Raw genomic sequence first — 24,706 nt, 5'->3', positions numbered from 1 at the left:
GATTAGTTTCCTGCAGAAAGCAAGCACATGTTACTTAGTTTAAAGCCAATCTAAGGCTTAACTGGCAACATGATACATTTGGTCATTTAATTGTTATATTTTTATTTATATTTGAAAAGCATAAATTTGTGCTCAAATTTGTTAATAGGTCAAGATTTTTTTTTCAGTTACTGCAGCACTTTTATTTCTTTACACAATGATGTTTTGCCAGGGCCTAATGTTTTCACTGAACAGCAGAAAACCAAAATTTGTCATTTCTTAAAGAATTGAGTACAAAAAACCTTACATAAATTAAAAGGATGGATACATTTACAGGTGTAGATGCAAATGTTCCCAACTCAAGACAACTAACAACCCATGGCTGTCAGGAGGGAAGAAACCAGAACGGAAACTGGGTCCTAAGGCTCGGACTTTCCCATCCGGATAGACTGGCAAGAAGGAATGGATAACTGGTTCAGAAACCCTTGCCAGCCTCGGGAAATCCTAGAAGTCTGCTGTTGGTTAAAACCCTGCACAGATCACTATGTGATGCTCACAGAGAACCACCAGGTTGGGCCTTTCTCTTCCACAGCGTGCTCTCCCCAGCCCCCAAGTGACTGAGCCACATGAACTAAGGACTAAATCAAGATATGCACAGGGTATTATACATATACCAAGGGAACAGTTAACTTGAATACAAGGTCAAAAATCAGCAACAAGTTCTACGATCCAGTGCTGATATCAGATACAAGCTTCAAGGACAAATTTCTTTTCAAAGGCTCATTCCATTTTCATGAGAGTAGCATGAGGTGTGTACATTTGTCAGGGCAAATCGATGCTTCAATATCAGCTCATGCAGCAAATGCCTGGCACCTGCTCAGTCCATCTAGAAGCATTTGCAGTGGATGATGGAGTGGTTCAACTCATCATACTCCTGCTTGCTGATCCACATCTGCTGGAACGTGAACAGTGAGGCCTGGATGGAGCCACCAATCCAGACTGAGTACTTGCGCTCAGGGGTAGCAATGATCTTAATCTTCATTGTGCTGGGTGCTAGGGCTATGATCTCCTTCTGCATCCTGTCAGCAATGGGCGGGTACATGGTGGTACCACCAGACAGCACTGTATTGGCATACAGGTCTTTGTGGATATCCACATCACACTTCATGATGGAGTTGAAGGTGGTCTCATGGATGCCACGGGACTCCATGCCCAGGAAGGAAGGCTAGAAGAGTGTCTCCAGACACCAGAACCGCACATTGCCAATGGTGATCACCTGCCCATCGGGCAGCTCATAACTCTTCTCCAAGGAAGAAGATGATGCAGCAGTAGCCATTTCTTACTCAAAATCCAAGGCAACGTAGCACAGCTTCTCCTTTATGTCACGAACAATTTCCCTTTCAGCAGTGGTGGTAAAGTTGTATCCCTATTCAGCCAGGATCTTCATAAGGTCCTGGCCAGTCAGGTCCAGACACAAGATGGTGTGGGGAAGGGTGTAGCCCTCATAGATGGGCACTGTGTGTGTGAATCTGTCACCAGGTTCCATGGCAATGCCAGTGGTATGTCCAGATGCATACAAGGACAGCACTGTCTGAATGGCCACGTACATGGCTGGGGTATTGGAGGTTTCAAACATTATCTGCGTCATCCTCTCTTTGTTAGCTTTGGGGTTCAAGAGGGTCTCGGTCAGAAGCACCAGGTGTTCTTCAGGGGCCACACGCAGCTTATTGTAGAAGGTGTGGTGCCAGATCTTCTCCATGTCGTTCCAGTTGGGACAATGCCGTGCTCAATAGGGAACTTCAGGGTCAGGATACCCCCCTCTTGCTCTGGGCCTTGTCACCCACGTACGAGTCTTTCGGGCCCATGGCCACCATGATGCCCTGGTGTCGGGGGCGCTCTATGATGGAAGGGAACACGGCCCGGGGGGTGGGGGTGGGGGCGTTGTCGCCAGCAAAGCCAGCTTTGCACATGCTGGAGCCATTGTCAATGACAAGTGCGGTGATTTCTTCTTCCATTGCCATCAGCTAAGGACTCAGCTGCTGCTCTTGCAACAGGGTAGTGGAAAGGAGAGCAGTGTAAGCCTGCAACAGAGTGTGTGTTCAAGATATTTAAAAAGGTATTTTAAGCATTTTTAAAACCTCAATCCAGTTTATTGACAGTTTGTTTTGTACTTTGCCAAAAAATACATAATCAGGAACCATAGTGAATTTCAGCTAATAAGAGATGGAATTTTTTATTTCATAAAAAACGATATTTTAAGAGAATTATCTAACATCAATGGAAAGATAGGTTTTTAGATTGTAGTTTAAAATACTGAACCAAAAATACATTGCGCTTATAAACCAGAATGTACAATAAATTTATCTCTGGTCTCTTTTATTTTTGAATAGTTGAGATGATGTTATTTATTTGTACTAGGTTTTGTACTATTGCCCTAATTTTGATTTTATTATTTAGAAGCATTACCAAGTTGATTTTCATCATTGTTAATTTCTGGTTTGTTGCAATGGTTACTGTAAATTCATTTTATTCTACATTGTACCATTCTAAAGGGTTTAAATAAATATTTCAAAATTTTAAGTTGTAGTATTCATAGGGTTATTCTCTATTTTAATTTTCATTTATTTACTGATTTTAATTAACACAAAATGTAAACAGGTGTATGGACTTTCATGTGATGATCTGGTACATGTATACATTGTATGCTATTCAATTTAATGGGCAGTGTCCAATTCACTGTGCAGTGTTCATAGTCTAGCTCTTAAAACTTTTACAATTGCTTTGTGTGGTAACATTAAAATTCCTTCTAGCTTTATAAAAACATTCAGTATATCTTACAGCCACTCTTCAGTGGGATAGCACAGAATAATTTCTTATGCCTATCTAACAACTGACTATAAATCAACATCAAGTGATCAATCTCCCTTCCCCCTCTTTTCCTACTTGGCTCTCCCCAGTCTCTGGCAATCATGATGACACTCTTACCCCCCCCCCGATTTTTTGAGATCAATTTTTATAGAATCTACACATCAGTGAAATCATTGAACTATGTCAGATTCATTTGAACTCATATTTGTTTCATTATCTTTATCTGACCTATGATTTACAATAAATATAACAAAGACAATAATAATAAATCTAACTGTAGGAAACAGCAAGAAATGCCTACCACTGGGCATAGACATTTGTAACCCATGGTATCCTTTCTTGTTTAGGGTGAGCACCAGTCAGTATTGTGACAGATCATTCTTGACTGTCTCTTTCTTCAATTGTGCTATCACATGAACTCACAAGAACCATACTTGGCCCTGATCAGTAGTGGTCACAAGGTTTTCTATCACCAGGTCAAGAACATCATTTGAGAGACTCTACACTTGATTTCTAGTGTTAGTGTTTCCTCTTTCCCTAATAGACCAATGTTCTTAGGATCCAATTTTATACCTTGTTTCTCTGTGGTCCTTTACCACTAGTTCTTTCAGTTCTTTCAGTTCTTTCAGTTCATCATTGTTAACTTCTGCCTTCAACTACCCTCTGAGGTGTCTCTATGTGACATTCATTCAGGTCCCTGCAGCTCATCAAATACTCCAGGGGTCATGCCTAACTCCTGAATTTTATTTCACCCAGTTTATCACTCAACACAGTTAATGGCTCCCTCATGTTCTAAGTTCTTTTTAATGGTTTCCTGGATAAGTTAGTCTGCTCATTTTCATTCTACCACAATCCTCTCTTACTCTCAATTTTTATGTGTGCACACTTCACTGTATTCTCTTCAAACTTTCAACATTGGAATGCCTGAACCCTTCTATCAGAGAACTCCTTCATACGTAAAATGCTTTGTTAGAATCATCTCCATTTACGAGGAAATTGAACATGTTTACTATGATATACTAGATGAATTTTATGTTAATTTCCATACCTGAGTCTAATCCCAGTACTCCATATCCAACAACTCTGTCTTTAGTTTATAAGACTAAAGATCTTATGATTATGTTATTGGTATTTATGTTCTTATCTTCATATTCACCAGTTTCAATTCATGTATAGAATTTAGCAGGTTTTAATTTGGTATTTTTAATCTCTTCTTTGCAATACAGCATGTTAAAAAATCAATTATTTTATTTTTTATTAGATATTTTCTTTATTTACATTTCAAATGATATCCCTTTCCTGGTTTGCCCTCCAAAAACCCCCTAGCCCCTTCTTCCTCCCGATGCTCACAAACCCACCCACTCCCACTTCCTGGCCCTGGCATTCCCCTATACTAGGACATAGAACATTCACAGGACCAAGGGCCTCTCCTCCCATTATGACTGACTAGGCAATCTTGGCTACATATGCAGCTAGAGCCATAAGTTTTACCATGTGTTTTCTTTGGTTGGTGGTTTAGTCCTAAGGAGCTCTGGGGGTACTGGTTAGTCCATATTGTTGTTCCTCCTATGGGGCTGCAAACCCCTTCAGTTCCTTGGGTATTTTCTCTAGATCCTTCATTGCAGATCCTGTGCTTAGCCCAATGGATGGCTGTGAGCATTCACTTCTTTATTTGTCATGAACTGTCAGAGCCTCTCAGGAGACAGTTATATCAGGCTCCTGTCAGCAAGCACTTGTTGGCATCCACAATAGTGTCTGGGTTTGGTGGTTATTTATGGGATGTATCTCTAAGTGGGGCAGTCTCTGGATGGTAATTCCTTCAGTATCTGCTCCACACTTTGTCTCTGTAACTCCTTCCATAGGTTTTGTGTTCCCCATTCTAAGAAGGCTCAAAGTATCCAAACTTTGGTGTTCCTTCTTGAGTTTTATGTGGTTTGCAAATTGTATCTTGAGTATTCTAAGTTTCTGGGCTAATATCTACTTATCAATGAGTGCATACCATGAGTGTTCTTTTGTGACTGGGTTACCTCACTCAGGATGATATCATCCAGATCCATCCATTTGCCTAAGAATTTCCTAAATTCATTGTTTTTAAGAGCTGAGTAGTATACCATTGCATAAATGTACCACATTTTCTGTATCCATTCCTCTATTGAGGGACATTGGGTTTCTTTCCAGCTTCTGGTTATTATAAAGGAGGCTGCTGTGAATATAGTGGAGTATGTGTCCTTATTACATGTTGGAGCATCTTCTGGGTATAGGCCCAGGAGTGGTATAGCTAGTTCCTCAGGATCTTCTGTTCAATTTTCTGAGGAACTGCCAGAGTGATTTCCAGAGTGGTTGTACCAGCTTGCAATTCCACCAACAATGGAGGAGTGTTCCTCTTTCTGTACATCCTCACCAGCATCTGTCACCTGAGATTTTGATTTTAGTGAGAAAAACTAGAGGGCACAGAGACAGTATCTAATTAACAAAATCAGAAATGAAAAGGGAGACAAAACAACAGAAAGTGAGGAAATCCTAAAAATCATCAGATCCTATTACAAAAGACTATGCTCAACTAAACTGGAAAATCTGGGTGAAATGAACAATTTTCTAGACAGATACTAGGTACCAAAGTTAAATCAGGATCAGATTAACAATCTAAACAGTCCCATATCCCCTAAAGAAATAGAAACAGTCATTAATAGTCTCCCAACCAATAAAAAGAAAGAAAAAGAAAAACAAACAAGCTGGGCGTGGTGGCGCACGCGTTTAATCCCAGCACTTGGGAGGCAGAGGCAGGTGGATTTTTGAGTTCGAGGCCAGCCTGGTCTACAAAGTGAGTGCCAGGACAGCCAGGGCTACACAGAGAAATCCTGTCTCGAAAAACCAAAAAAAAAAAAAAAAAAAAAAAAAAAAGAAAGAAAAAAAGAAGAAAAACAAACAAACAAACAAACAAACAAATAAAAACAGGACAAGATGGGTTTAGTGCAGAGTTCTATCTGACCTTCAAAGAAGACCGAATTCCAATACTCCTCAAACTATTCCACAAAATAGAAACAGAAGATACTCTACCCAATTCATTCTGTGAAGCCATAAATACTCTGATACCTAAACCACACAAAGACCCAACCAAAAAAGAGTACTTTGGACCAATTTCCCTTATGAATATCGATGCAAAAATACTCAATAAAATTCTTGCAAACTGAATGAAAGAACACATCAAAATGATCATCCATCATGATCAAGTAGGCTTCATCGCAGGGATGCAGGGATGGTTTAATATATGGAAATCCATCAATGTAATGCACTACATAAACAAGCTCAAACAAAGACACACAAAAACAAAAAACAAACAAAAACAAAACAACAACAACAACAACAAAAAACCCATGATCATCTCATTAGATACTGAGAAAGCATTTGCCAAAATCCAACACCCCTTCATGATAAAAGTCTTGGAAAGATCAAGAATTCAAGGCCCATACCTAAACAAAGTAAAAGTAATATACATCAAACCAGTAGCCAACATCAAACTAAATGGTAAGAAATGTGAAACAATCCCCCTAAAATCAGGGACTAGAAAAGGCTGCCCACTCTCTACCTACCTATTCCATATATTACTTGAAGTCCTAGCCAGAGCAAGTAGACAACATAAGGAGATAAAAGGAATACAAATTGTAAAGGAAGAAGTAAAAATATCACTATTTGCAGATGATATGACAGTACACTTAAGTGACCCCCAAAATTCCACGAGAGAACTCCTGAACCTGATAAACAACTTCAGCAAAATAGCTGGCTATAAAATTAACTCAAACAAATCAGAGGCCTTCCTCTACACAAAGGATAAACAGGCTGAGACAGAAATTAGGGAAACAACACCCTTCTCAATATTTATAAATGATATAAAATATTTCTGTGTTAATCTAAGTAAAGAAGTGAAAGATCTGTGTGATATGAACTTCAAGTCTCTGAAGAAAGAAATCGTTGAAGATCTCAGAAGATTGAAAGATCTCCCATGCTCATGGATTGGCAGGGTTAATATTGTAAAAATGGCGATCTTGCTAAAAGCAATCTACAGATTCAATGCAATCCCCATCAAAATTCCCACTCAATTCTTCACAGAGTTAGAAAGGGCAATTTGCAAATTCATCTTGAATAATGAAAAACATAGAATAGCAAAAACTATCCTCAACAATAAAAGATCCTCTGGTGGAATCACCATGCCTGACCTAAAGCTGTACTATAGAGCAGTTGTGATAAAACCTGCATGATACTGGTACAGTGCCCAGAAATGAACCCACACACCTATGGACACTTGTCCATTGACAAGGGAGCTAAAACCATCCAGTGGAAAAAAGACAGCATTTTCAACAAATTGTGCTGGCTCACCTGACAGAATGTAGAAAAATGTGAATTGATCCATTCTTAACTCCTTGTACAAAGCTCAAGTCTTCATCCACATAAAACCTGAGACAGTGAAACTTATAGAGGATAAAGTGGGGAAGAGCCTTTAAGATATGGGCACAGGGGGAAAATTCTTGAACAGGACACCATTGCCTTGTGCTATAAGATGAAGAATTGATATTGGGACCTCACAAAATTACAAAGCTTCTGTAAGGTAAAACATCTTTTAAATAGTTAATCCTGATTTTATTGATTTTGTGTGTCTATCTTAACCCATGTCCAGCATAGCAGGGATTTAATTTTCCACTGAGATTAGCTTTAGAAAATGTCACTTTTTCTTCTACATCAACCATCCAGGGTTCTTTCATTTTCACCCTAAGATGAGGGGGATGCCACAGTGGGCTAGATGTCATTTGTCTGAACTCTGCCACTGTGTCTCTTCTGATGGTCACCCTGCTCACCCTTGTTCAGTTGTACTAGCTCTTGTGCTGTGTCTCAAGCCTGGTACACAGCCAGTAACTGTAGAGCTATAGCCTGTCAATCCTTCATATATGGCTTCCAATATACCTTATAACTACTTCAATCCTGACAGCCTAATCCTCCTTTTAATTAAAGACATCTTTGAATTCATTTTAAATGTCATAGGTTCTACTTTTATCTGGTACTTATTATTATATTTCCATAAAATCGCATAGAGGCATCCAATAACAATTTCTAATGAAATAAAGTACATGGGATCATATCACATCATAGATTCATTGGTCAAGAAATGCAACAAAGAACACCTGAAACCTCATTCAGATCACCAGTGAACCTCAGACTCATAACATTAAACTGTTGAATTGATTGCAAGGCTCTGAGGGTAAATGAAATCGCTGTTCATTCACCTCATCCTCCCTCCTCCTCTCACCTGGCTGACACACCTTTACCCTTTGAATGTTTGACTTGGGCTTCTACATCCAGACTCAACATTCTCTATTGATCTTTGGATGTGGAAATAGTCTTTCTTATTTATATATCTTTGCACTCTGAGATCTTGGAATGAATATTATTTTCATGTGAGTATGTGAAGAGAAATATGTTTTCTATAACAAGTACCACATTTCTTGTTTCTACAGATGAAGGGCATGTTAGTTCACCTTCACCCACTTTCAAATCCTTCCTGAAAGAGAAATGATGCATTCAGTTCAGCACTGGCACCTAAATGGAGACATTTTCATTTTTCTCTTGGCTGTGGATAGAATCCTGCTTTTAAATTTGAAGTTGAATGTTGGTGGTGAGCCGGGCAGGGGGTCAAATTCTTGCTAGCTCTTTCACTCATTTCTTTGGAAGCTGTAGTGACAAGAGTGTTCCTCTTTTGCTCTACAAGAAAGTGATAAATGTATAACTTGGGACTCTGGAAATGTGCTTGTTTCATTTCCCCACAGCAAAGAGTAAATAAAAACTCACTGTACATAGACTGTAAAAATTTTATTCCATTTGATTTCCATAGGTAATTGTTATATCTTATGAATGCATCTATTCCCTGTCTCTGTAGTTGCCATATGTACTGTGATTTTAGAATGAAGAAAACATTCTTAAAATAGTGGGCTTAGAACAACAAAAAGCTATGAACCTGAAAATTGTGAGAAGCAATGTGTGTGCTGGTTAATATAAGAAAGTATTTTGCTTCATGGTTTAGGATTGTTATATGACTAGTGTTCATTGTGAAAAGGTAAATAAATAAATAAATAAATTCCATGCAATTTGAAAATTGTAATGATTAGTGATTTGGCTTTATATATCTTGCAGTTTATAGAAATTCTATACCTATTCTGCCAATACTTTAGATAAAAAAAAACTCAGTGTAGCTTTCACAGTTTTGTTAACAGACTCAATAATATTTGTTCAGAATAATGAACCCTTAACTTACTAGTTATATAGATGTTCAGAGATCTTATTCATATTCACAGATGTGCATTCCATAAATCCATACCAATAATTGAATATAGTTATTGATTTATGACATATAAACATTTCTCTATTAATGCATATATGAGTACATACATTTGTTTTATTTAGTGTAATTTTTATTAATCGAGGTTTATGTGTAGGTTTTCTTATGTATGAAATTAGAAACTATCTTGTAAGTCAGAAAGTCATTTATAAAGATGGTGTGAAAGTTTGGAATGGTTGTTGGTGCTGTTATCCATATTGTGTTGAATAGTTTATGTTAACATGACACAAACTGAAGTAAGTCATCTGAGAGACAGAACATCAGCTAAGAAAATGCCTTCATAAAATCAGGCTATACTCAAACCCACAGAGCATGTTTTAAAGTTAGTGATTGATGAGGAAGGGCTCAGCTAATTATGAGTGGTGTTATCTCAGGGCTGGTGATCCTAGGTTCTATAAGAAAACAGGCTTAACAAGCAATAAAGAGCAAGCCCAGCTGATAAGCAGAACCACTCCATGGCTACTCCATCACCTCCTGCTTCCAATTCCTGCTCTGCTTAAGTTCCCATCCTCACTCCCTTTGATGGTGAACTGTGATGTGGAAGCATAAGCCGCATTAACCCTTTTCTTCCCATGTTTCTTTGCTTATGGTGTTTTACCACAGCAATAGTAATCCTAACTAAGATACTCATGCTTGCTCTTTTGGTTTAATCAAAGCCATTTCTGTCTAATAGTAGCGTAAAGTGAATACCTCATTAGTTATTTTCTTAATTTAAAAACTCATTTGGTTAGATGAGTACAAATTAGTGTCCTGGGGTCTCAACTCTAGCAGTTATCAGTTAGAACAGAAATATCTGACTTTCATCCTGAGAGGCAAAAAAAGGAAATGACTAACCTGACATGCAGAGTTATATAAGAGAAAATAAAATTTTAAACAGTGAGTTCCATGAAGAGACTGGGAGTAGTCTAGTTATTGCAGGTAGAAGTTACACCATGGCTTGGGTATAGAGACTATTTTATGCTCAAATCAATGTTTATATACATGGATTGTTTGACTATCCTAAGGATATAATAGATACCCTGTTAGAAGCATTGAGTGTGCAAAGAAGTTATGGTTGCATCCTAATCTTAAAATAACACTACTTTGTCTAAAAAACCAAACCCATTCCTTCTCCATGTGATCCTGCAGCGAGTGCATAAAGAAGGTAGATATTTGCACCCAGGGCATTGTTTTATGAGTTCTATCCTAATTGGAGACCAAACCCATGATATGTGCATAATACTCTTTGGATGACACCCTGAAGTAGTGTTTCCATGAGCATGGTCCTTGCAGTTGCTATGACTATCTCTCCCTGGACTATTTCTAAGAAGTCACAGTAGAAAAACAATTCAGGCAAACGCACATTTTAAAAGCAGATCCTGAGAAACTGGAACAATTTCTGGGACTTTATTTCTAGAAGATGTGATGAAAATGGCCCTTTGAGTGCTAAGGAAGTGAGAGAGAGAGAGGGACTTGTAATGCTCAGGCAGGAGACAGAAAGCCCCCACAAGGCAGTTGCTAGCCCACTGCTCAGCAGAAGTGAAACCTCAGGCCTTGAGTCTGCTTTCAGACTTCTCATTAACATTTCTGCACACAGGACATTAGAGACTGATTAACAACTGTCAAGGCTTTCATCTCAAGACTGTTGTTTTCTTTCCCTTGTGGGGAAAAAGCCCAGGTATCTGTACCCTGTTATTTGATGAAGCTGTGCTATCATATCTAGAGATTTTCCCATCTCAATCTGCTCCATATCACTGAAAGAATAAATGCTTAGGCAAACTTTTCTGGAAAGAGTGGAAGCAAAATAACAAAACTATTCAATGCTTATAGCATCAAGAAAATCTCTTTCTCAAACCTCTAATTTATAAAGAGCAATGACTGATAAAGATTTTATTTAAACACAGGTGTGCGTTGCACAAACCCAAAGTCACACTTGAAGGTAGTTATTATTTTGAGATACAACACATCTCTGTCTTTATAAGTTTGCATGTGTATATGAGTATATGTTTGGACACATTACATGTGATTTCCAGTTCATATCTTATGATATAAAAAAGTAGTTTGAGAGATCTTATACTGAATTCTTATGTAGAATATAAGCATCTCATTATTACTATATTATTCTCGTAAAGGGTACAAAATTAATAGTGTGATTTTGGAGGCTGGAAGACATGACATTATCTCTTGTCAGTTCAAAGTGGAGTTGTATGAATGAAAACATGAATGATTAGTGCTTCTCTACTTTAATAAGCAGAACTTCTGAATTTTATGTAGTGTTTTGTTTGTTTATTTTATAAAATCTTTTTAGACGGCTGATGCCACCCCCTCGAATCCTTGTCTCTCTCTTTAGGTACTGGTTCACATGTTCCTGCTTCCATATATGTGTGTGAGTCTGTTACATTTACTACAACTATTCAGTAAGTTGTTAGCTCTGTTTTCATTTATGTTTAATGTATAATAAAGCAGAAACCATGAATTGAGATCCAGGTGAGTAGGAGCTAAGAGATCATGAGGTAGATAATTGAAAAACTATCTTTATGATCTTGGTGCTATTTAAGAATTACCATAAAAATTCCTGGAGTTTGAACATTTGTAACTCATGATTTTGCTCCAAGGACCTTGCTTGGTCTGAATAACCAAAGAAAAATGGATAAAGAAATCTGTTAAGTGGCTTATCAAAGAGGGTTTGTCTTAATGAATGCACATTTATTTATTTTTCTCATTTTCTTTAATCTTAGAATGAAAGTATAGAGATATTCAAAAGGATTTTCAAAATCTTTCTTGATGACTTTTTAAAATTTAATTTTAGCAGCATTTTAACTTTGAGAAAACAAACAAATATGAAACATTTGAAAATAATATTAAAATGATGATTTGCCATTGGGTGAATAATTATGGGAATTTTGCAATAATTACTCATCCTAAACATATATGAATATACAGATATAGTTTTCTCTAGCTATCTATTGGTGGTCTCTTCATGTAACTTTTGCTATTAGGTTCCCTAGCCTCATTCATTAAAGCATAGCGCCCCACTATCTAACTTAAAGCTACTGAATTACAGGTAATTTCTGCAAGATTGTCCCTGTATGTCTGTGTTGCCTCTCAGTTGCTTCTCTGGACCATATAACTGCTGAGCATGAGCAAAGTGACCAGACAACATGCAGATTTAAATATCTGTTAATGAGGCCTCCCAGGGTTTCTGTGCTCATCATCTTGTATGAACTTAGAGTACCAAGTCATAGGACTGATTTTATAATGTCACATTCAGAAAACGTATAGTGATTCTGTATATTCCAATTCTTGGTATTAAATTTCAAAAGACAATGAGCACCTAGAGAATCTTCTGGGCTTACTGCTCAAAGTGCAATCCAGAGAACACTCTCAGTGCTGTCAGCTTCAGCTAAATAGAACATGAGGACACAGTCGTTTCTCCCCTAGAAATTCTATTTTCAGATTCATTACTCTGAATGTATGCAGCAATAATGTAGTCTTCAGGATTACAGATCAGAAGGTTAAGATAGGTTTCAGAGCAATGAACTGCTAAATTCTTCCTAACTCATTTGGGTAAACTAAAGATTCTTTAGGGGTCCTTGATTCACTTATAGGTCTTATTAAAATACAGTTGCCTTAATAAATAAATACAACATATTAAGGCTCAATTATGTTACTTTTATTATATGTTTCTGGTGCTGATCATTTAGAACTAGGTAACTGATTGATGTGCTGTTCCCTGGGGAAGGGTCCTTCTCCTGCTCTCAGCACCCCTTGCTTGCTTGTAGTTATCTGTGCAGGATTTAGGCATCATTAGCTTTCCCTCATCCATTTTAGCATGTGTACTGACATTGGTCTTGTTTGGCTCCTGTTTGGGCAGTCCTACTGGTGAGAATTTGTGTGTGTGTGTGTGTGTGTGTGTGTGTGTGTGTGTGTGTAAAATTTATAATGAAATTAATAAATAAGGGCATGAATTTAGAGAACATAAGGAGTGCTTTAGGGGAGAGTTTTGAGGGAGGAACAGGAATGGAAAATGATATCATTATTTTACACTCTCAACTAAACTGAAGAAATAATAGTAAAGTACAGCAGCTGATTCTCACTCCCAATTATTTCATTGTAATTGTGGAACAGACCCAAGGATACAAAAAACCTGTTGTGGCAGATGTCATTGGTCCAGAGACACTAATTTGAAAACAGAAAGTTTAAAATAGCCAAATTTTCTCTGAATATCTCGGGGGATCTACCTTTTAGGTCTGCTTTATTTGTTTACTTGGTTAATAAATCAGAAGTGGATGAAGCTTGAGAATTTATCTCCAGGACTGGACTTGTATTTATGAATTTTTGACCCAGGTCTGTACTGTGTATGTTACCTGCTGGATAGAAAAGCTAATGCCAGATTACCTTGAAGGGAAGGAACTGTTTCTGAACTGTTAGCAGCTAAATTGCTCAATGCATTGAGGTACATGACTCTAAATGATAGAACTATGTGGAAACAGAACCCAGGGAAAACACAGAACATGTGAGTGAGGCTATGTATGGGGAGAATACACAGGTAGAGTGTGCCCTTTTCTCAATCAGGGTGACAAAAACTATTAATTAATATTAGGAGGTGGAAAGGAGCAAACGGAAAGAACATTTAGATAAGTCACCACTGTTTAATACTCACTAATCACATACTCACTACAAAAATTATTTGCTGGGCTGAAAGGATATACCATTGAAAATACACAAATTCTCATGGCGTGCACAGTTCCTCCTCTTAAAATGATACACAGTAGAATCTTGGTACACTAGAGGTAGTGCTGATAAAGTGAACAGACCTTCACATGACATGTCTTCACATGACATTCATGTGGGACATATGCCTGCCTCCCTAACCCTTGTGACCTTATCTCTGTTAACTGAAAAACTCACCCACTCTATTGGCCAGGTGACTGTCTTTGTAAAATCACATGGCACAGGAATTTGGTAATAGATAGCCAGTGAGTGTACTTTTCCATGAGGAAGACTATTTCATCTGGTCTTAGCATCCTTTAGTTCTTTGTGTAGAATTGAGGCCTCTTGGGCTTCTCCTGATTACTTTAGTATGCCAATTGGTGTTCTGGGTCAGCTCATGTTTAGGCAGTCTATATTGGTGAGATTACATACATAGCCTGTAACATACAAACTGAGCAGGCTATATTTATGTGTTTGAGAAAAAATATACATTTACCCATATGTATATAACAATAATTAATGAAAGAAAAATAGGCTATGCATTTGAAAGAGAGGAAGGAGGAGTGTCTAGAGGAATGTGGGATAAGGGGGTGATGTTCTAATTATATTATAACTTTAAGCAAAATAAATAATTTTAAAGTTCCTGGCAATATACCCAGTACAAAATGAGTATTAAATAGCATTCAACTGAGATATTTTTAGTCTAAGGTCTTAGGCTTACAAGTTATTTCTCATGACATAAAGTTCATTACAAGGAATATATGAAGTGATCAAAGAAAGATCTAAGGGCAAATTATATTTATAGATCTCAAAGTAACTGTATGTTTCATAAATATTTGGAATTATTTACATTGGCCCCTCCAACTTCAATTTTATGCCATTATGATTTACGCTTTCTCATTAAGATATTTTCTCTGTTTCTTTCTTAGCCAGATCATTAATGATCTAAATAATTATATGTGTATATCATTGCAATAGAGTGTAATTGGAACAGGGAAGTCAATACATAGTCAAAAAGAAGTCTGAGAATCTTAGAAATTTGCAACTTTTAGATGCCGTGGCCAGTGGACTCCCTCAGAGGTAGACATTAGCTGTATCTAAATGTGCAATCCAGGCAGAATCTGGAATTGTGACATAGCTTATTGATCATAGCCACTGCCTTGATGTCAGCTTCTGCGGCTCCTTAGCCTTGAGGCTATTCCTTTATCTTTTCCCTTGTGTTCTGAGCACTGACAAAATTTATATTGAAAATAAATGTTCCCATGATAAAGTTTATTGGTGTCTTTGCAAAAGGTTTCAATGAGTGTTAAAAGTTAACCCCCATGATGAGATACAGATTTATTCTCTTTTTTTCCTAGCTTTAGGTTGTATATGTTTTCTAATAGCTAATTGTCTGGAAGTCTCCGATTTTTGATGCATTCATAATTACCCTACCTTCAAACATCCTTAATTTTCCTGGCAAAGGTTTCTTAATTTTTTATTGGAAATTTTATTTATTTGCATTTCAAATGTTATCCCCCTTCCTGGTTTCCCCTCTGAAAACCACCTATCACAGCCCCCCTGCTTCTATGAGGGTGTTTCCCCATCCAAGCACTCCCACCTTACCACCCTAGCATTCCCCTGTGCTGAAGCCTTTCCTAGCAGTGAAAGTCATGTTTACATTTCAGTTTAAAATTTCAAATCTTCCAGCACCAGCTGAGAACAATGCTAAGTTAAATCTCCTGGGAAGTGTTAGATTTAGAATATTGTGAAAGAACTCAGAAGCAGTTAACTTAGAACAACTTACCTAGAGGAGAATTGTTGCCTTTGTGAAGCAGAATTCCATGGTGGCACACATCACCCCTTCTTACTTTCAATCCAGAAAATGACAACACAAAGAAACTCATTTAGTAAAAAGGTGTAAAGAGTAGATGAAGCATTTTCTACATTTCTACAGTATTTTAACAAGCTGTACACAGGCTGATGGGAGACAAAAGGAGGAAATACATAGGAAGATTTATCGGGCTGAACTGTCTGTGTTGGAGTTAATGAAGATGTTAAGAGGAAAGAATTTAGTTCAGGAGATGAGAGTAAAGCTCATTTTTGGTAAGGGACCAAGTTTCACTAAATGCAGAAATGGAAAATTAATAGAGCCCAGGTGGTAGTACAATGTCTTATGATATTTAGACTGATGGTATTTGGGATTTAAGTCAATTGATGATCCAAGATGGAGTTTGATAATAACCAAAATTTAAAGTTAGAATGTGTACATTGCTTCAGAGTGTCTAGTCAGCTGTGTATTCATGGATCTCAGTTCACAACACTAGAAGTACCAACTTGCTGAGTGTAGAGAGCCTGTCTTACCTGGGTCCTTTGGGGAACATTCAGAAACAGAGGTGCAATATTTAAGTTACTACTCCTCTCTTCTGGTTAGTTATGACTGTGTGTTCGTATGTGTATGTATGTATTAGTATGTTCATATGCCGGTGAGTACATTTTTGTGAGAGTCTGTGTATGTATATGTTTAAATATGTGTCTCTCTGTATGTGGGGGCGGTTGTGGGTATATGAATGTGTGTATTTCTTCTTTGAGTAGGGAAATATTTTTTCAGTAATTTCTTTGATTAGTTACATATGATCCTCTCTCTCTCTCTCTCTCTCTCTCTCTCTCTCTCTCTCTCTCTCTCTCTCTCTCTCTCTCTCTCTCTCCTCTCTTATTTTTCAAAGCCAGTAGTAAGTCACAAAATGAGTTTCTTAGGTACTACTGTTCCATCAGTAAGATAATTTCCTAAGGTGAGAACTTTAATTAAGTTACCCAAGACATAGTCATGAAGAGCTTATAGTCACCCAGAGATTTTCCTCTCAATTTCTTTTAGTGGCAGCTGGGACTGTGGGGAGAGATGCAAGCTGATGCTCATTCCACATCTGGGCTATGCCAGTTATTGAGCAGTTTCACCTGTGAGGAACCAGGAAAATAGTTGTCATGGGAGAGCTGGGTTTCAATTGATGCCAGTGTTGGCAACATAATATGTAGCTTCAGTGGGACTTCTTCTATTAAATCATTTCTTAATAATAAATACCCAGGAATTGGATTAATGGTTCAAAAATTAATAAATTCCTCTCAGATGTTGAAATGTATTGCCACTATATTCCCAACACAGTACTAATTTACAATGTTACGATTTACTGGGAAGGAATTAGTGTGAAGCTGTGTGTCTCATTTTAGCTTATATCCTGCCATGTTATTTAGATTTATGTTGATTTAATAGGTATAAAATTAAAATTTATTGTTGCTTAAATTTTATGCTTTCATTACAAATGTTTTTGGATATTTTCCATGTGTTTCCTTACTGTTTATATTTCCCAATTTCTGATGGTTCAACTCATAATAATTACCCATTTATCTGTGGGAGTGTTGATAATTTTCTTGCAATTTTAGAGTAATTCCATTGCTGTTCTTGTGAAAACAATACTAATCACAACACTAACAAACACACAGAGAGAAGCATAAACAAAAGTTATGAGGTAATCATTATTCATACTGATTTTAAGGTGGAGTAAGACACAGGTACATTCTCTTTCTGTCCAATTAGTTGTCATCTGACAATCAGAGCTACTAACAGTGGAAGAATAACAAAGTAAATGACTTAGATGCTGAACATGCAAGGTTTTGGTCATTGGTCTAAATGGGGCACCTATGCCACACCTCTTTCAAAAACTGAACTATTGCCCTAAAAGAGGGAACAGAAGAATTCTAAGAGCCAGACAAGGTGAATGATAACACAGTGGTGTTTTCTGAACACAACATGATGATTGCACATAGTGGCTGTGATGCAATGTTCAAGGCCTGTGTAAGATTAATACAGAAAATTAGTAGCATGGAGGATAAACTCTAATTTTACAGCTATGATAATTGATGACTTTTCAGGTGAAAGAATTAGATTTCTTTGGGAATTTGAGACATGACTGGCCATTCATACTTCAGTAGATAATCTTAAACGCATGCACATACAGACAACAATAGTTGTATTTAGTGCTTAAAAAATGTAACACATGAAGTTTGGATATAAAAGTGGTCAGAGGAATAGCAGAGTAATAGTAGGGGAGGAAGTGAGATGTAGATTAAATCAAAATGTATGATATCTTGCATGAGAATTTTAAACAAAAATTATACATAATACAGGGCTGGAGAGATAGCTTAGTGGTTAAGAACTTCTGCAGAGGTCTGAAGTTCACCTCCTATGTAGTGGCTTACAACTTTCCACAATTTCAGTTACAGGTGATCTGATACTTTTTTTTAACTCTTTGTGGATGCCCAACACGCATATGGTGCACATACATACATGGAGGTAAAACACTCATGTGCAAAATAGAATACATAAAACTTTTTCATTGTTTTTTGTGTTTTATTATTTCTTTTAATTTTTGAGATCACTAATAGTATAATTACATTATTTCCCCCTTCAACTTCCTCCCTCTAAATTAAATCAACACCATTACTTATAAGATTGTTAACATTTCTGTCTTAATCCCTCATTGTAAGACACATAGACTGTGCCAACAGACAGATAAGAACTGGCTATGCCAGTGCCTGGCAAATACCGAAGTGAATGCTCACAGTCATTTATTGGTTGGAACACAGGGTCCCAAGTGGAGAAGCTAGAGAAAGTACCCAAGGAGCTAAAGGGAACTGCAACCCTATAAGTAGAACAACAATATGAACTAACCAGTACCACAGAACTTGTGTCTCTAGCTGCATATGTAGCAGAAGATGGCCTGGTCGGCTATCACTGGAAAGAGAGACCCCTTGGTCTTGCAAACTTAATATGTCCTAGTACAGGGGAACGCCAGGGCCAAGAAGTGGGAGTGGGTGGGTAGGAGAGCAGGGCGGGAAGTAGGGTATAGGGGACTTTTGGGATAGCATTTAAAATGTAAATGAAGAAAATATCTAATTTAAAAATTGGAAAAAATGAAAAAAAAAAAAAACTAACGATGTAGAACTTGCTCAAATTCTGGGAATCTCAGAAATCTGAGATGGGAGGAGTGGAGTTGTTCCTTCCATGCATCTAATGCCTACTCTGAAACTCCTAACTACACCTTCTAACTGAGGTGAGCTCTGTCACTCAGTCATGTAGGACAGCACAATGCTTCTCGATATTAATGAGTTATTTCATTAGCCTTAGCCTTCAGCCAATGACATTCACTTCCTAGATATTCCCACACCTTTCCCCAGAATTATATAATCCCTAGTTTTCTCTGAATAAAGCCTATATGCTCACATCCACCCTCCAATGAAGAAATATGAACAAGCTGCTTCATCACAGATTGCCACTGGGAAGAAGGCATTTGCATGAAGTAGCTGTGTCACCAGAAAATCAAATAACCCCATTAAAAATTGGGGCTCAGAGATAAACAAAGAATTCTCACCTGAGGAATACCGAATGGCTGAGAAGCACATGAAACAATGTTCAGCATCCTTAATCATCAGGGAAATGCAAATTAAAACAACCCTGAGATTCCACCTCACACCAAACAGAATGGCTAAAATCAAAAATTCAGGTGACAGCAGATGCTGGCGAGGATGTGGAGAAAGAGGAACACTCCTCTATTGTTGGTGGGATTGCAAGCTTTTACAACCACTCTGGAAATCAGTCTGGCGGTTCTTCAGAAAATTGAACATAGTACTACCAGAGGATCCCGCAATACCTCTCCTGGGCATATATCCAGACGATGTTCCAACCGGTAAGAAGGACACATGCTCCACTATGTTCATAGCAGTCTTATTTATAATACCCAGAAGCTGGAAAGAACCCAGATGCCCCTCAACAGAGGAATGGATACAGAAAATGTGGTACATTTACACAATGGATTACTACTCAGCTATTAAAAAGAATGACTTTATGAAATTCCTAGGCAAATGGATGGACCAGGATATCTACTTATCCTCAGTGATAAGTGGATATTAACCCAAAAACCTAGAATACCCAAGATACAAGATACAATTTACACAACACATGAAACTCCAGAAGAACAAAGACCAAAAAGTGTGGACACTTTGCCCCTTCTTATAAATGGGAACAAAACACCCATGGAAGGAGTTGCAGAGACAAAGTTTGGAGCTGAGACGAAAAGATGGACCATCTAGAAACTGCCATACCCAGGGATCCATCCCATAATCAGCCTCCAAACGCTGACACCATTGCATACACTAGCAAGATTTTGCTGAAAGGACCCTGATATAGCTGTCTCTTGTGAGACTATGCTGGGGCCTAGCAAACACATAAGTGGATGCTCACAGTCAGCTATTGGATGGATCACAGGGCCCCCAATGAAGGAGCTAGAGAAAGTACCCAAGGAGCTGGGGAAATCTGCATCCCTATAGGTGGAACAACAATATGAACTAGCCAGGACCCACCCCCCCCCAGAGCTCATGTCTCCAGCTGCATATGTATCAGAAGATGGCTCAGTCAGCCATCAGTGGAACTAGAGGTCCATTGGTCGTGCAAACTTTATATGCCTCAGTACAGGGGAACGCCAGGGCCAAGAAGTGGGAGTGGGTGGGTGGGGGTGTGGGTGTGGGAGGGTGGGGGGGCTTTTGGGATAGCATTGGAAATGTAAATGAAATAAATACCCAATAATAAAAAAATAAATTAAAAAAATTCTCAAAGAAGGCCTTTTCTCTTCTTTTGCCTTGTCAGAATTGGGCACTTGTTCCACCTGAACGAGAATCCTGCATGTCCCAGACTCCCCTTTCCCCTCTTCCTGGAATACAGCTGCACTCTGATGCCCTGATGTGAAACATGGACTGAGGACTCCCTATCCTGGACCCTCTGAAAGTGGAGTGTCAGTGACATGCAAATACTGCTGGAGGAGAGACAGAACCCTGAACCACATGCCATCAAGGAAATAAATAAATGTTAATAAAATGATCACTTAAACAATGATAATAAAAGAAGGTTTGGTCACTAAGTAATGACAATTTTGTGTTACATATTTATCAAATGGTTTTCTAACTTATGTGTGAATATGTGTGTTAATTATATAGTTTTTCCTATAACATCAGTTTCTCAGTCATAAAAGTTATCAAAAACATGTAAACATGAATTGAGTGTGAATAATCTTCAATTTCATGACATATTTGCTTATCACTGCTCCACTAATGTTAGTCATTTGACTGAAAACATGACCAGAAATGGCATTGTCACACGAAAGCATTGACCTTAAGACCTACAGTTCTGACATACTGAGTTTATTATTATTATTGTTATTGTTATTGTTTTATTATTATTATCATTTTGTGCTGTTGGAAATGCATCCATATTGTTCACTTTTGAAGCCTGGACTTTCAGAAAAGGATAATCAGAGCAGCCTGAGAAAGAAATGTGTGTGTGTTGATTTTCTAAGTCACTGAGATGTAGGCAATAAATTTGATGCCATTTGAATTTGAGCAGTCTAAGCTGTCTACCCAAGTCACATCCTTTCTAAAAGGACATTCATAATCACCATTAAGTTTGGTTTTGCTTTCTGTGCATTTGTTTTGCTGCTGTATACAGCATACATTTTTGCATTATGCTTTCTTGTGGACAATTTTTATACAATGGAAGCTGATTTTTTTCAGCTTTTATATTTTCTTAATGTTTCAGACAAAGATCTATACTGTGGATGATTCTTTATCTTTTATTAAGAGAACCATTTACCAGGTAGCCATTATTGGCTATATACCTCAAACTTCTGGACATTTAGCCTATATATCATATCATACAATATGCTTTTTATCTCAGCCTGGATTTTCCTACACGCCTTAATGAAACCATGAGGAAATTAATTTTTTTTAAAAAAACTTACCCCTTAACACTATTTCCTGCATGTCCTTAAACCCAAATAAAAGCAGTGGAGTCAATATGCCACCCTAGCATTCAGGTATAGTCATCATTGCATGCTGCATTCTGTCAATTTAATCTATTCTTCTTTCCATAAACCATAAAAAATGTGTCCTGTAGCACATATGACCATTCTGATTATAGATAACCCTTTATAATACCCAGCTACCATATATTTTTCTGTGATTTGTTTTTTATTGCTGTCTGAGAATGTCTATTATTCCTGTTGATTCTTAGAAAACATATTTCACTTACATTTTCTACTACTTGACAAAAATACTTCCATCTTAGAAATTCATATATATATATATATATATATATATATATATATACATATTTTAAAAAAAAGAAAGAACTAAGAAGGTAGGGAAAGAACATGCTCTCTCCTTGAAAATCTTTCCTTCATATAGAGTCTGAGCTACAATAATAAATAAAGTATGATTTCCCCAGCTGGACCTTGAATCTGAACCTTGAATTGTGGTAGCACCCATAACAAGGCGCTGTGTGTTGCCAGAGATACTCTGACTTGTTAGTGTCTGCATGCAAAGAGAATTAGAAGTTTGCCCTTCCCTTCCCCCAAGTAAAAAGACAATGTGATAACTTCTTCATGAGTATTGGTGTTATTGATTTTCAGATACTCTGGCTGTTTACTTGACAATAATTAGAATTTCTAAAGCTTGGTATATTTTCTTTTCCTTTCTTCTTTTCTTTTGGTTGGCACATATGCCTTTCAGATTTTTTTATAGCTTTTTGCACATCAGTCATAGTTTCATTCTATCTGTTATTTTCATTCCATTTGTTAAATTGCATCTGATTGAAGGACATCAGGTTATTTCCAGCTTCTGGCTATTATAAATAAGGCTGCTATGAACATAGTGGAGCATGTGTCCTTATTATATGTTGGAGCATCTTTTGTGTATATGCCCGGGATTGGTATAGCTGGGTCCTCAGGTTCAATTTTCTCAGGAACTGCTGAACTGATTTCCACAGTGGTTGTACTGGCTTACAATCACAGCAGCAATGAAGGAGTGTTCATCTTTCTCCACATCCTTGCCAGCATCTGCTGTCACCTGAGTTTCTGATCTTAGCCATTCTGACTGGTGTGAGGTGGAATCTCAGGGTTGTTTTGATTTGCATTTCCCTGATTATTAAGGATGCTGCACAGTTTTTCAGGTGCTTCTCATCCATTCGGTATTCCTCAGTTGAGAATTCTTTGTTTAGCTCTGTACCCCATTTTTAATAGGGTTATTTGATTGTCTGGAGTCTAATTTCTTGAGTTCTTTGTATATACTGGATATTAATCCTCTATCAGATTTAGGATTGGTAAAGATGTTTTCCCAATCTATTGGTTGCTGTTTTGTCCTATTTACAGTGTCCTTTGCTTTATGGAAGCTTTGCAATTTTATGAGGTCTTAGTTGTCAATTCTTGATCTTAGAGCATAAGCTATTGTTGTTCTGTTCAGGAACTTTCCCCCTGTGCCCAAGATATTCGAGGTTCTTCCCCACTTTCTCTTCTACTGGTTTCAGTGTATCTGGTTTTATGTGAAGTTTCTTGATCCACTTAGATTTGAACTTTGTACAAGAAGATAAGAATGGATCAATACACATTCTTCTACATGCCAACTACCAGTTGACCCAGAACAATTTGTTGAAAATGCTGTCCCTTTTCCACTGACTGGTTTTAGCTCCTTTGTCAAAGATCAATTGACCATAGGTCGGTGGGTTTATTTCTGGGTCTTTAAGTCTATTCCATTGATCTTGCTGACTGTCTTTGTATCAAATACCATGCAGGTTTGTTTTTTTTTGTTTTTGTTTGTTTGTTTGTTTATCGCAATTGTTCTGTAGTACAGCTTGAGGTCAGGGATGGTGATTCCCCCACAAGTTCTTTTATTGTAGAGAATAGTTTTTTCTATCCTGTTTTGTGTGTTTGTTTGGTTTGGTTTGGTTTTTTGACTTTTGTTTTGTTATTCCAAATGAATTTGCAATTTGCTCTTTCTAACTCTATGAAGAATTGAGTTGGAATTTTGATGGAGGTTGCATTGAATCTGTTGATTGCTTTTGGCAGGATGGCCATTTTTTACCATATGAATCTTGACAATCCATGAGCACAGGAGTTCTTCCATCTTATGGGATCTTTGATTTCTTTCTTCAGAGTTGTCCTTCAACAGAGGAATGGATACAGAAAATGTGGTTTATTAACACAATGGAGTGCTACTCAGGTATTAAAAACAATTACTTCATGGAATTCTTAATCAAATGAATAGGACTAGAAAATATTATCCTGAGTGAGGTAACCCAATTATAAAAGAACACACTTGTTATGCCCTGAATGTTAAGTCCAAACACTCATCATACCCAAGATACAATTCACAGACCATATTAAGCTCAAAAAGAAGGAAGACCAAAATGTGGGTGTTTTGGTCCTTCTTAGAAGGTGTAACAAAATACTCATGGGAACAAATACAGAGACAAAGTGTGGCAGAGAGACTGAAGGAAAGGCCATCCAAGACTGTCCCACCTACGGATCCATCCCATATTCAGTCACCAAACGAAGACACTATTGGTGAAGACAAAAATTGCATGCTGACAGGAGCTTGATATTGATGTCTCCTGAGAGGCTCTTTCAGAGCCTAACATATACAGAGGCAGAATCTTGCAGCCAATCATTGAACTGATCATGAGGTCTCCAATGTAGGAGTTAGAGAAAGGACTGAAGGAGCTGTTTGCGTTTGAAACCCTAAGGGAAGAACAACAATATCATCCTACCAGAGCTCCCAGGGTCTAAACCACCAACCAAGGAGTACACATGGAGGGATCCAAGGCACCAGCTGTATATGTAGCAGAGGATGACCTTGTTAGGCATCAATGGGAGAAGAGGCCATTGGTCCTGTGAAGGCTTAATGCCCAATTATAGGGAAATGTGA

The 24,706-nt window shown here is 37.6% G+C and overlaps 2 pseudogenes; both read right to left on the bottom strand.

The window, feature by feature from the left end:
* Positions 1-865: 865 nt before the first annotated feature.
* LOC110306289 (actin, alpha skeletal muscle pseudogene) lies at positions 866-1,221 on the bottom strand (annotated as a pseudogene).
* Positions 1,222-1,318: 97 nt separating this feature from the next.
* On the bottom strand, positions 1,319-1,994 carry LOC147001591 (actin, cytoplasmic 2-like; annotated as a pseudogene).
* Between the last annotated feature and the right edge of the window lie 22,712 nt (positions 1,995-24,706).

Source organism: Mus caroli, unplaced genomic scaffold (assembly GCF_978045245.1).
Source record: "Mus caroli unplaced genomic scaffold, Mus_caroli_1 scaffold_13, whole genome shotgun sequence".
NCBI classification, from domain to species: Eukaryota; Metazoa; Chordata; class Mammalia; order Rodentia; family Muridae; genus Mus; species Mus caroli.
The sequence above is the reverse complement of the archived record's forward strand: the minus strand, read 5'-3'. Positions and strand labels throughout refer to the sequence as shown.